Genomic DNA, 13,921 nt, shown 5'->3' on the forward strand with positions numbered 1-13,921 from the left:
GCCACTCGGGAGGCTGAAGCAGGAGAATCGCTTAAACCCAGGAGGCAAAGGTTGCAATGAGCCAAGATTGAGCCACTGCACTCCAGCCTGGGTAACAGAGCCAGACTCCCTATTAAAAAAACAAACAAACAAACAAAAAAAACACCAACATAAAGACAAGAAAATACTGCCACGTGCTGCGCTGTGCACGACCCGGAAAACATGACACTGGCCGGGGAGAAGCCAGACACAAAAGCCCATGGGTTGGGGCTGCCAGAGGGTATGGGCTTTCCTTTGAGGGAAATGAAAATGCTTTGGAACTGGACAGGGTGGAGGCGCTGCACACCACTGTGATGTTCTAAACATCACGAAATGGCTCACATTAAAATGGTTAACTTCACGTTCTGTGAATTCCACCTCGGTAGAAACAAACAAGGACAGAGATCCAGCCAAATTGCTTCAGTGTATCCAAATGCTGATACAAATACACTTGAACCAGCACGTGTACTGGAGGTTTTGGACCCAAGGCTTGGTCATGAAGAGAGGGTGCTGAGGGCCAGCACTGGGCCGCACAGAGCACAGGGCTACGATTTGGGAGCCCCCGGGTTGGCCCGGGGAGCAGTGGTCTCAGCCGCCCACTACAGCTCACCTCTTGTCCAAGCTGGTGGAACCAGGCAGAGGCTGGGCATCAGGTCTGAATGCCCAGCTGGTCTCCCTTCCTGGGCGGGGCTGGGAGGTGCCTGAGACACCCACCTACCCAGGGACCCCCCTCCCATGCCCCTGAGACGCAAGGTCCCAGAACCTGCAGAAAAACCAGGAAACACTGGACCCTGCACAGGTGCCTCCAGAAACACAGAGCCTTCCTTGCACCCAGGGCTCCTAAAACAGGGAACATGTCCATTTGTGTGGCTGTTGATATGCAGTCAGATAACCAGAGATTTGATCCACGTACCAGGTGCAAGATTTATATTTCAGTACCTACCCCTATTGCTTTTATTTTATTTTATTTTTTTGAGACAGAGTTTTGCTCATCGCCTAGGCTGGAGTGCAGTGGCGCAATCTCAGCTCACCGCAAGCTCCGCCTCCTGGGTTCAAGAGATTCTCCTGCCTTACCCACCTGAGTAGGTGGGATTACAGGCACCCACTACCACATCCAGCTAATTTTTGTATTTTTTTAGTGGAGATGGGGTTTCACCAGGTTGGCCAGGCTAATCTCCAACTCCTGACCTCAGGTGATCCACCCGCCTCAGCCTCCCAAAGTGCTGGGATGACAGGCGTGAGCCACTGCGCCCAGCCCCCTATTGCCATTTATGATCTCAAGACATGGGCTAAGAGCACAGGAAAAGGCACAGAAGGAAGAAGAGCCCCGAGCCCGGCAGGAGGCCCTGGATGGCCTCAAACCCCAGGACAGGACCAAAGGAACCCACTCAGTGCTCAAGCTCTCAGGGAAATCATACCTGAAACCACAGACACGGGCACCTGCTCCCATGCCTCCCACACCTGAGTGTCTGCAACAGTTTGCATTAGTCCTTCTAGCATTTTTTTTCTTGTAATAAAATGTACATAATACGAATCTTAACACGGTAACCACTTTTATTTTTGAGACGGAGTCTTGCTCTTCTCACCCAGGCTAGTGTAAAATGGCCCCATCTCAGTTCACTGCAATCTCCTCCTCCCCACTTCAAGCAATTCTCCTACCTCAGCCTCCCGAGTAGTTGGGATTACAGGCACCCGTCATCAGGCCCGGCTAATTTTTTGTATTTTTAGTAGAGACAAGGTTTCACCATGTTGGCCAGGCTGATCTCGAGCTCCTGACCTCATGTGATCCACCTGCCTCGGCCTCCCAAAGTGCTAGGATTACAGGTGTGGCCCACTGTAACCATTCTTAAATGCACCCACAGTTTAGGGGCATGAAGAACATTTACACTGTTATACAACTATCATCACCCTCCATCTCCAGAGCCTTTCATCTTCCCAAAGTGAAACTCTGTCCCCATTAAACACAACTCCTGTCCCCTCCCCGCCCCCGGCAACCACCATTCTACTTCCTGTCTCTATGAATTTGACTCCTCTAGGGACCTCAGTGGAATCACACAGAATTTGTGCTTTTGAGTCTTGCTTATTTCACTTAGCATAATGTCCTCAAGGTTCACCCACATTGTAGCAAGTGTCAGAATTTCCGTCCTTTTTCAGGCTGAGTAGTATTCCGTCATGCAACTGAACCACATGTTGCTTATCCATTCATCTGTTCACAGACACCTGGGTTGCTTCCACCTTTTGGTTACTGTGAATAACACTGCTATGAACACGGGTGTACAAATACCTCTTTAAAGATCTTGTTTTCAGCCGGGCACGGTGGCTCACGCCTGTAATCCCAGCACTTTGGGAGGCCGAAGCAGGCAGATCATGAGGTCAGGAGATCGAGACCATCCTGCCTAACGCACAGTGAAATCCCGTCTCTACTAAAAATACAAAAAATTAGCTGGGCATGGGGGCGGGCACCTGTAGTCCCAGCTACTCGGGAGGCTGAGACAGGAGAATGGCGTGAACCCGGGAGGCAGAGCTTGCAGTGAGCCGAGATCGTGCCACTGCACTCCAGCCTGGGCGACAGAGCGAGACTCCATCTCAAAAAAAAAAGATCTTGTTTTCAGCCAGGCCGGACGCACTGGCTCACACCTGTAATCCCAACACTTTGGGAGGCTGAGGCAGGCGGATCATCTGAGGTCAGGAGTTCGAGACCATCCTGGCCAACATGGAGAAACCCCGTCTCTACTAAAAATATAAAAATTAGCCAGGTGTGGTGGCACACGCCTATAATCCCAGCTACTTGGGAGGCTGAGGCAGGAGAATCGCTTGAACCCAGGAGGTAGAGGCTGCAGTGAGCCGAGATCGCGCCATTGTACTCCAGCCTGGGCAACAGAGTGAGACTGTGCCTCAAAAGCAAAAATAAAAATAAAGACCTTGTTTTCAATTAGAGTATACCCAGAAGTGGGATTGCTGGATCATATGGTAGTTCTATTTTTCATATTTTGCGGAATCTCCATACTGTGTTCCACAGCACCTGCACCATTTTTTACACTCCACCAACAGTGCAAAAGGGCTCCAGTTTCTCTGCATCCTTCAACATGTGTTTTCTGAGTTTTTTTGACCACAGTCATCCTAATGGGTATGAAGTAGTATCTCATTGCAGGTTTGGGGGTTTTTTGTGTGTGTGTCAGTCAACTGACTGGCAAACGGTTATTGCCTTGCAAAAGCGTGTATGTGTTAGGCAGGGTCTTACTCTGTTGCCCAGTCTGGAGTGCAGTGATGATGCAATCTCAGCTCACTGCAACCTCCACCTCCCAGGCTGAAGCGAACCTCCTGCCTCAGCCTCTTGACTAGCTGAGACGACAGGTTCATGCTACCACGCCCAGCTAATTTTTTTATATTTTGTATATTTTTTTGGTAGAAATTGCCAATTCCTGGGCTCAAGCAATCCTCCTGCCTCAGATTCCCAAAGTGCCAGGATTATGGCTGGAGCCCCCATGCCTGCGGTTTCGACTTGAATTTCCCTGTTGACTAATGACTCTGAGCATCTTTTTTTCTGCTTATTGGCCATTTGTATCTTTGGAAGAAATGTCTATTCAAGTCCTTTGCTCATTTTTTAATTCCATTGTTTTCTTGTTGCTAAATTGTAGGAGTTCTTTACATAGTCTGGATATTAATCCCTTATCACATATAGGATTTGCAAATATTTCACAAGTTTTTAAATGGGATAATTTCTCAGCACTTGCGACATACACGGGCAAGAAAAAGGAGGTTTCCCAAATCACAGTCAGATCTCCAGGCTGGATCTCTGCTTTTCCAATCCCTAACCTACAGAAGGGTGAGAGGTAGCAGGGAAGGGGCCCCAGGGGATGGCCATTCCACCTTCTGAGGTCCAGAGGGGGCCAGGCTGACCCAGCGTCAGGCAATCTGCACGGGGCAGTGAGTGGAGAACAGCCCAGGCCTCATCTCTGGTGAAATCTCAGGCCGTCTCCAATGCTGGGAGAACACCTGCTCAGCGGCCTGCGTGGCATGCCCAGCATCACAACACATCAAAGGACAGCCCCTGGGGCCTTGGCCAACAGCAGAACTGCAGGGTAGCTGAACAACTTCATTCTGACGATGAAACCGCCCTGCAACAATCAACTCACTGACAAATGGTTATTGCCCTGCAAGAGCATTCTTATCTCCGAATGCTAACAGGGCATGTGATTTTATTTGAATTAGTTGCTGTTAGTTTACTTTAACCAAGTGTCATTTAGATTAGATATGAAGAAAAACCCTAAAAAATATTTAAAAGAAGATACAAAACTGCGAATAAAAACAGACTATTAAGAAAGAAAAATCTTAGCCTGGTGCAGTGGCTGATGCCTGTAATCCCAGCACTTTGGGAGGCCAAGGTGGGCGGATCAGCTGAGGTCAGGAGTTCGAGACCAGCCTGGCCAAAGTGGTGAAACCCCGTCTCTACTAAAAATACAAAAATTAGCTGGGTGTGGTAGTGGGCGCCTGCAGTCCAGATACTCAAGGGGCTGAGGCACGAGAATTGCTTGAATTTGTGAGGCGGAGGTTGCAGTGGGCTGAGATTGCACCACTGCACTCTAGCCTGGGTGCCAGAGTGAGACTCTGTCTCAAATAAATAAATAAATAAAATAAAAAGAAAGAAAAATCTTGATGGGTGGATGGATAGTTGGAGGGAGGGAGGGAGGGAGGGAGGGAGGGAAGAATAGAGCGCAGGAGAAAGGCAGCTCCCCGGCCAGTACAATCCAGCTTCTCTGAGCTGGAAGGCCCCTCAACAGGTGCGCCAGTCCCTGCTCTGAGCAGGCTCCTCATCTGGTATCTCCCTCCCCAGGCTCGCCAAATAGAGCCTCCAGCTCTGACCAGTGACATGCCTGCCTCCCTGCACCTGGTGCCCACCAGTCCTGCACTCCACAGCTTCTTGTGGCAGCTCTACCACAAGAGACCCCACAAGGACCCAGAGAAGGCTCCGAGGAGCCCCTTATCCAGCCTCAGCCCCTCCCACAGTCCTGCAGCAGGGCTGCCACTGTTGCCCAGCCCCACAATCAGGCACCATGTGCAGGTAACTCTCAGCCGTCCCGTTTCAGGCAATGCAGTCACTTGCACTGAGCTTCCGTCCTCAGAAATCTCCAACTCTGTGTCCCAGGGCCTCACCACTGGCAGACAGAGGGGACCAAAGATGGCTGTCAGCACCATGATTAGAGCACACAGACCCCAGAGTCCGCACCTGGCTCTTCCTGCCACTACAAGCTCCCTAGCCTCAATTTCTCTGCCCTTACTATGGGGATCCTGTAAGATTTCACTGAGATGATGCAGGCACAGCCCGAACAGGCACCAGGTGGTGGGAAGTACACAGACCAAGGCGGGCCGGGAACGGCCATCTTGTCCCGCACCCACTTCTCAATCACCCCCGCTCTGGGCCAGCCTCCTTGGCTACATGATTCCCCTCTTACAGGCCAGCCCCCTGTGCTCGGGACACGCTCAAGCCCCCAAACAAGGCCCGAAGCTCTGAGGGACACACCCTGTCCCCTGCACAATCCCCATGACAACTGGAAGGGGCAAAGTCAGTGTGTCGGGCGGCTGGAAAGAAAGGTGTTACCCCACACAATGACCTTGAAAATGCCCCCCCCCGTTGTGTGTGTGTGTGTGCGTGTCTGTGTGTTTTGTTTGTTTTTTAAGAGCCCCTGGCCTTCATCCAGGACAAGAGAACAGGCGCTAGAGGGATGACACCACTAAAAGGCTGGTGTGGGGCTTTTCCCAGCTATGGAATGTTCACGCCCAAAAGGGGGACCTGATTACTAAGGTATCCACAAGTCCTTACCTGAAGCAAAAGCCTAAGAATTCAGCCACTGGTGTTTTCCTGAAAAATGCCCATCCCTTCACCCAGGGCTGAGTCCCTCAGTACGTGTGAGAGGAACCGAAAACGGCTCCTGGGGGCTGTCCGTGCTTCTGCGCGGCTCCCCTTGTACCCCAAGTAAAGGCACTGGGCCCTCCATCTGGCAGGCAGCCCCCTCCCCTCACCCCTCCGAGGGTCCCCTCTGGCTCATTCCAGAAATAATCCACACCGCCTACCAGACCCCAGGCCCACAGGCAACAGGAGAGGGAAGCCCAGGGGCCTCCACGAGGAGCGGCCACTAGTGCAAGACTGGCCTCTGGACCCTCATGGCTTGAACTTCAGCCTGCATTTCCTCCCAAAACAAGCAAGAGGAAGGCTGGGTCGCTGAATTAAAGAGTGTCGTTTACGGCCAGGCACACTGGCTCACGCCTATAATCCCAACACTTTGGGAGGCCGAAGCGGGTGGATCACCTGAGGTCGGGAGTTCAAGACCAGCCTGACCAACACGGAGAAACCCCCATGTCTACTAAAAATACAAAATTAGCCGGGCGTGTTGGCACGCGTCTGTCATCTCAGCTACTCAGGAGGCTGAGGCAGGAGAATCGCTTGAACCCGGGGGACAGAGGTTGCAGTGAGCTGAGATCGCGCCATTGCACTCCAGCCTGGGCAATAAGAACAAAACTCCGTCTCAAAAAAAAAAAAAAAAAAAAAAAAGAGGGCTGTTTACTACAACCCCTCCCAGCATTCAGGAATTTCATTCTAGGGAATTTGGGGCATTTATATGAACCCGTGTGTTCAGGTTACAGGAAAAGAAGAAAAAATTAGAAAACGATTTCCCCCAAGGCTGTGAACGGAAGAAATCACGCCAAACTCAGGACTACTTTCTACATGCTGCACCCACAAGATAACATCTACTTCTGTTTGAATCCGAGTGTTGGCAGGGATGAGCCCTGTGGCACCGGGCCACAGGCCACACCCCAGCTAAGGTGGCCACTGCCAGGGGCCCCAGCCCCCATCTACCCACCTATCCCGTTCCTAAACAGGTTCTGCTATCGGGTTTCAAAATGTGCAGGCACAGGCACCAGCCCAAACCCAAGGGGACCCTTCAGCAGTGACACTGGGGCTGGCATGGGGTTCTGGCACGCCCAGCAACATAGACCCGCTCCAGGCGTGGCCAGCACCGCCCCTCCTGCCGGCTCCTGCCCAGGGCTCCAGGAACTTGCCTGGAGCTTCACCTACCTGCTACTTCACCTGGACTTTTAAAAATGGTCTCTCAACACCCTGGTCGGTACATGGGGCCAGACACAGACCTCCTGTCTCCAGGCAGCTGGTGCTGAGGTGGGCGCCCTGCCCTAGTGAGTCCATGTCCCGTGGGCCTGTGGCCCCTTGCATTCTCCCAGGCTCCCTTTCCCATCCACCTCCTGCTCCTCCATCCCCTCCAGGTCCGATGACTCAGAGACAAGCAGAAGTTACTGTCCTGGCAAACCCGTCTACGAAGCTTGGCCACAGCAGCCCTTTGGGAGACACTGAGGAAGACCTGACACGGCCCACTCCCAAAGCCCCTGAGACGGGCCAGTGCCACGCTAGGCTGCAGGACGGCTAGGTGCTGTGCGTAACCTGCCAACTCTGCTGGGCCTTTAGCTCGGCCTTGTGCAGGCCCGTCCCCATGACACCCTGCCTTCCCTCTGAGGCTGGGTCCTGTTCCCACCCCACTCATGCCAGCGACCTTGTCATTTGCTTCTCAGAGGCACCCCCAAACCACTCCACTCAGATCTCACAGAGGCCACCAAGGACCTGCCCTTGGCTAAACCATCACATCTCTGTCCCCAGGCTCTCCAACCGCCAGACGGCATCCATCACGGATGACCCCCTCGGAGACCCTCGCCCTCCCTCAGCCTCCAGGGCCTGCACCCATGGGCCCTCCCCTGCACGTGGTTATTCCTGCTCCAGCTCCCAAGCAGACCGTTCCCCACCCAGCAGACTACTCGGGACATGGCTCCTCAAGGTTGGGCCTGGGTCCCCTCCTAACTGCCAGCACCCTCACTTCTGTGTCCATAACCTGAACTGGTCTCCCCAGTCTGGACCTGCACACACAATCAACTTCAGGACACTCTCAAAGACACCTAGCCACACGGGGCCAAAAACGGCCTCATGTCTTCTCCCCAGAGCCGATTCCCGGTCAGGACTCTGGCTCAGGGAACGCACCTCTCTCAGTTTCACTTTCATCCTCCTAGAGCCAGTTTTTTTCTGGAAGGCACAGACAGGGAACATGCCTTAGGAGCTGCCCGGTCCAGGTTCAAATCCCACTGCTGCCACCACAAGCTGGTGCCCTGGGAGCCCTGTCCGTGGTCTGCTCATTTCTAGGATGGAGGTGGCGACAGTACTTTCCACGCCACAGGGTGGCGGCTGGATAACTGCAAGTGATGGGGCCTGCAGAGCCTGGGAGGGTTCCCGGCACATGGAGCACGTCGGCTGAGATATGTCTGACCGTCTAAGCTGACAAATCCCTCCTCAGCCACCCCCATGCTGGAGCAAGCATGATGTCCCCAGCTTCCCTCCCCTCCACTCTCACCGCCTAGCAGCTGGGACACGGGACCCAGCTCTTGCCTAAATCCTCCCAAGGGGGCCCACCAAACCCTCCACAGTCAGCCCTCTCCCGACCCGGGGGATCCATCTGACTCCCGGTCTCCCTAGCCAGCACACACTGCACACGTCCAGGGGGGTACAGGAGAGTCCCAGCCCGCCCTTGCCTGCACCTGGTGTCACCACCCTGCCCCTGAGCTCAGCCCCCTCGCTCATCGGATGGTCCATCTCCACCCAGCCGCAGAAGTCAGGACCACACTGGCTCTCCAGGCTTTTGCACACAGCAGGTGCTCAATAAACAAACCAACACTCCTTATTTCTGAGGCAGTGTTTCTCAAGGTATGAGCAAGCCACTATCTCCAGACTTATCAGAGCTCTGAAATGGTTAACTCATTGCCAAAAGCACTGAACTCTCCTGGGAAGGTTTGACGCTCGCAGAATCCTGCTTGGCCACGGAAGCAATTTAAGATGGTCCGACCCCGGCTGGGAGCAGTGGCTCACGCCTGTAATCCCAGCATTTTGGGAGGCTGAGGCGGGCGGATAGCCTGAGGTCAGGAGTTGGAGACCAGCCTGGCCAGCATGGTGAAACCCCATCTCTACAAAAATACAAAAATTAGCCAGGCATGATGGCAGGCGCCTATAATCCCAGCTACTCGGGAAGCCGAGGCAGCTGAGGCAGGAGAATCACTTGAACCCGGGAAGCGGAGGTTGCAGTGAGCCAAATCATGCCATTGCACTCCAGCCTGGGAGACAGAGCAAGACTCTGTCTCAAAAAAAAAAAAAAAAAAAAAGGTCCGATCCTTCCCTACCCTGTGAGTTCCAGAAAAGCACGCTGCCATGCATCCAGACAATGCCTGAACAGCAGCCCGCCCCTACTTCCTTCTTGCAATCGTCTGTTTAAAAGCCTCTGCGATATCCTGTATTTAGGCAAACGGGAGCTTTATCAAGCCTAGACGACTATACCATCCACTCTCCACCAAAGTCAACGGCGAGAAGGTTACTCAATCCAGTTATTTCACCGAGTTTCAGTATTTTCTGACATGTCTGAATGACTCATCCGCCAATCATTCTCACCCACAAACGCCACTTTCCCACATCCATGGGTCTGCAACACACACAGCAGGAGAGGCAGGGACATCGCCTTTCTCCCAAGCTCCGCATTCTGCAACTAGAGGCCTACAGCCCTGCACCCACAGACACACGCTCAAAGTGAATTAAAAATAACGTGGCCCGGCAACAGATGATTGGAGAAAAGAAATGTGGTACATATACACCATGGTGTACTATTCCACTATAAAAAAGAATGAGGCCAGGTGCGGTGGCTCATGCCTGTAATCCCAGCACTTTGGGAGGCTGAGGCGGGCCGATCACAAGGTCAGGAGATCGAGGCCATCCTGGCTAACACGGTGAAACCCCATCTCTACTAAAAATGCAAAAAAATTAGCCAGGCGTGGTGGCAGACGCCTGTAGTCCCAGCTACTCAGGAGGCTGAGGCAGGAGAATGGCATGAACCCGGGAGGCGGAGCTTGCAGTGAGCTGAGATTGCGCCACTGCATTCCAGCCTGGGCAACAGAGCGAAACTCTGTCTCAAAATAAAATAAAATAAAAATAAAATAAAACAAAATAAATAAAAATAAAAAAGAATGAGATCCTGGGCCAGGCACAGTGGTTCACGCCTATAATCCCACCACTTTGGGAGGCCGAGGCAGGTGGATCATGAGGTCAGGAGATCGAGACCATCTTGGCTAACACAGTGAAACCCTGTCTCTACTAAAAATACAAAAAAATTAGCTGGGTGTGGTGGCGGGTGCCTGTAGTCCCAGCTACTCAGGAGGCTGAGGCAGGAGAATGGTGTGAACCCAGGAGGTGGAGCTTGCAGTGAGCTGAGATCGTGCCACTGCACCCCAGCCTGGGCAACAGAGCGAGACTCCATTTCAAAAAAAAAAGAATGAGATCCTGTCATTTGCAACAACATGGATGGAACTGGAGGTCATTATGTTAAGTGCCAGGCACAGAAAAACAAATATCCCACGTTCACACTTGCTTGTGAGATCTAAAAATCAAAGCAATTGAACTCATGGGGACGGAGAATAGAAGAATGGTTACCAGAGGCTGGGAACGGGGTAGCAGGAGGAAGGTGGATGGTCAATGGGTACAAAAAAATAGTTAAAAAAATGAATAAGGCCAGGCACAGTGGCTCACGCCTGCAATCCCAGCCCTTTGGGAGGCCGAGGCAGGCAGATCACTTGAGGTCAGGAGTTCGAGACCAGCCTGGCCAACATGGTGAAACCTTGTCTCTACTAAACATACAAAAATTAGCTGGGTGTGGTGGCGTGCACCTGTAATCCAACGTACTCAGGAGGCTGAGGTGGGATAATCACTTGAACCCAGAAGGTAGAGGTTGCAGTGAGCCGAGATCATGTCACTGCACTCCAGGCTGGGAGACACAGTGAGACTTCGTCTCAAAAAAAAAAAAAAAAAAAAAAAAAAAAGAATAAGACCTAGTATTTAGCCCAACAGTGAGACTATAATCAATAATAATTTAATTGTACATTCAAAAATAACTAAAAGAGTATAATTGGACTGTTTATAACACACAGGATAAATGCTTGAGGGGATGGAGACCCCATTCTCCATGATGTGATCATTACACATTGTATGCCTGTGCCAAAATATCTCATGTACCTCATAAATATATACACCTAGCCAGGCACAGTGGCTCATGCCTATAATTTCAGCACTTTGGGAGGCCAAGGCAGATGGATCACTTGAGCTCAGGGGTTGGAGACCAGACTGAATAACATAGTGAGACCTTGTCTCTATTACAAATAATAAAAAAAAAATCAGCCAGGTGTGGTGGTGCAATGAGCTGAGATCAAGGCTGACGTGAGTCGTGATCACGCCACTGCACTCCAGCTGGGGCAACAGAGCAAGACCCTGTCTCATACACACACACACACACACACACACACACACATATATACATACACACGCATAAATTTGTGTATATAATTTATATATAATTCATTATAATGTATATGTTATATATAATTCATTATATATAGTTTTTTTAAATTAAGAATAAAAATAAAACAAAGAATGTCAATGTTTCTGGAAGACCACTGTGCAGAAAGAAGGCAGAGCATATTCAAGGCTTGAGTTGCCCGCTAGGTCATCAGCCACATTGCTCTGAAAAACACAAACACAGCCTTTATACAAGCTCATAATAAAAAGTTCCTATCACAGAATTTAAAATCTCATTCAAAAACCATCGCAAAAAATGAACATCTTGTATCGCTGTATGTCATTCAAAACTGGCAGCTATTTGAATTTCACTATCTTCTGACTTCAAAAAATTTTCAAAAAATGTTTTGTCCTTGGTGGGCCATATAAAACCACCAACAACTATCTAGTCGCAGTCACAGTGTTCAACCCCACGCCAGGATAAATGAACTGCCCCCACCACGTGGGCCTTCCCAGGCCCCGCCCTCCGGTGCACTCCTCCCTCCTGGGCTCCTCTGCTGAAAGCTGGCAGCCCTTCCTGGAATGGCTCCTACTAAACCTAGTCGATGGCTAGGCTGTTGCATACAGCACCTCCAGGCCGGTCATATTGCATCAAAGGCTTTAGGGCATGGCTGTAAATCCTGGGGAAGCAACAACACTCCATTGAAAACAGTGGATGAGTTTGAAACCACCGCTTCCCTGCATTGTTCCTTAATAAAACCTCCGGTTAATTCAAGGGCTGATCTTTTTGCTTGGTCTGTTTTCTACCCGGTGCTTTGCTGTCTGGAACCATAGATCTTATAGTCAGTAGTGATTTGCACATTTGGAGCATTAAATCCTAGCCAAATGGTCTGAGATTTCTGCGCATCCTTTTATTTATTTATTTATTTATTTATTTATTTAGAGACAGTTTCACTCTGTCACCCAGGCTGCAGTGCAGCAGTGGGATCTCAGCTCACTGCAACCTCCGCCTCCCAGATTCAAGCGATTTTCCCGCCTCAGCCTCCCGAGTAGCTGGGACTACAGGTGCTCGCCACCACACCAGGCTAATTTTTGTATTTTTAGCAAAGACAGAGTTTCACCATGTTGGCCAGGTTGGTCTCGAACTCCTGACCTCAGGTGATCCACCCGCCTCGGCCTCCCACAGTGCTGGGATTACATGCATGAGCCACTGCGCCCGGTCGTATGCCTGCTTTAAAGCACCCGTTTGACCCTGGAATAATTCAGTTTAGCAACTAATTCGTCAAAAATGTTCTCCGAAGGAAGAGAGGGGAATGTGAAGGGCGGGCTGCTTTCTGCGGATCGTGGTTTAATGCCAAGTGCTCCTGCCCACTGGCTGTGCAGTCCTGAGAAGGTCACTCAACACCCCAGGGCCTCAGTGGCTGCATCTGTAAAATGAGCAGCAGCATGACACCACTCAGCTCCCAGTTACCAGGGAAACACATGACAGCGCAAATAAAAGAGTAAAGAAAACCGCTTGCTGGAACCCAGTCAAAGGTAACCACTGTCATCTGGGTGTGTGTTGGGGCGGTGGTGGTCTGGGGGGGCGGTGTGGATGCATGAGGACACAGTACCTGATTTACACAAGAGTACGAGTGTGTCTGCAAAGGAGCAGAGCCAATAACTGGATCACTGAGACAGTGACTACATAGTGTGGAGCCCCCAGCCCATTTTCAACTGTGGTCTAAGCTGCACCCCAGGTGAGACAGCCCTCAGGAACCAACCTCCTTAGAAGGGAATCCATCCTAACCCCTGCTGTCTGGCTAACAGTTGGGGGGGCCCACATTACTGATACCACAGACACACAAAACATCCCTGCCCCCAGCATGGATCTGTTCCCACTACCTCATCCCTCATTAAATCTAAACCCTATTATTGGGTCAAGTCATTTTTACACAGACCAAATTTCCCATTCTGCTTTATCTATAAGATAAAGTGGTACAGAAGAAAGACTTCCTAAGAATATCCATAACCCCAGTTAATTCACCCTTAAGGGCCTATTCCATATTCTCCACACATGTTTACAATCTCACAAACCTAAAATATTCACCAACAAATAGACTGTACTGCCAAAATTGTGTGGAAGGTTTATATCATACCAAAACTGAACCTGTAAGTTTCACATCTTAAAAGCAAACAACTGTAACTGGAAGCTGTTAGCTATCCAACCCTTCCTATTACAGAATTACAACCAACCTCGGAAACGAAACAAATCAGAAAGTTAACTTTTTAATTATTCCAGGGCTCCTGTGGCAATGTTGTATCCTAATAATGCACTGTTTAAACAATTCCTCTGAAACACTGACTCAAACAGCCAGCCAATCTGAGCTCTTCTTGGCAGTAGTTTGGGCTTACAAATAAGGTCACCTGCCTGCACCAGCATCCTTGGTGGTCAGGCAAATCTCAAAGAGCCACTGGGGGACCTTTACTGTTCCCCCATGTCCCGCGAAGTTCTTCTCTCTCTTTTGTGACTCCCAATTC

General features: G+C 50.8%; 1 protein-coding gene across 2 annotated transcripts in view; it reads right to left on the minus strand.

Moving 5' to 3' along the window:
* CELSR1 (cadherin EGF LAG seven-pass G-type receptor 1) overlaps positions 1-13,921 on the minus strand; it is a 182,213-nt gene that overhangs the window by 163,466 nt on the left and 4,826 nt on the right. The window lies entirely within an intron of this gene.

Source organism: Pongo abelii, chromosome 23 (genome assembly GCF_028885655.2).
Source record: "Pongo abelii isolate AG06213 chromosome 23, NHGRI_mPonAbe1-v2.0_pri, whole genome shotgun sequence".
NCBI classification, from domain to species: domain Eukaryota; kingdom Metazoa; phylum Chordata; class Mammalia; order Primates; family Hominidae; genus Pongo; species Pongo abelii.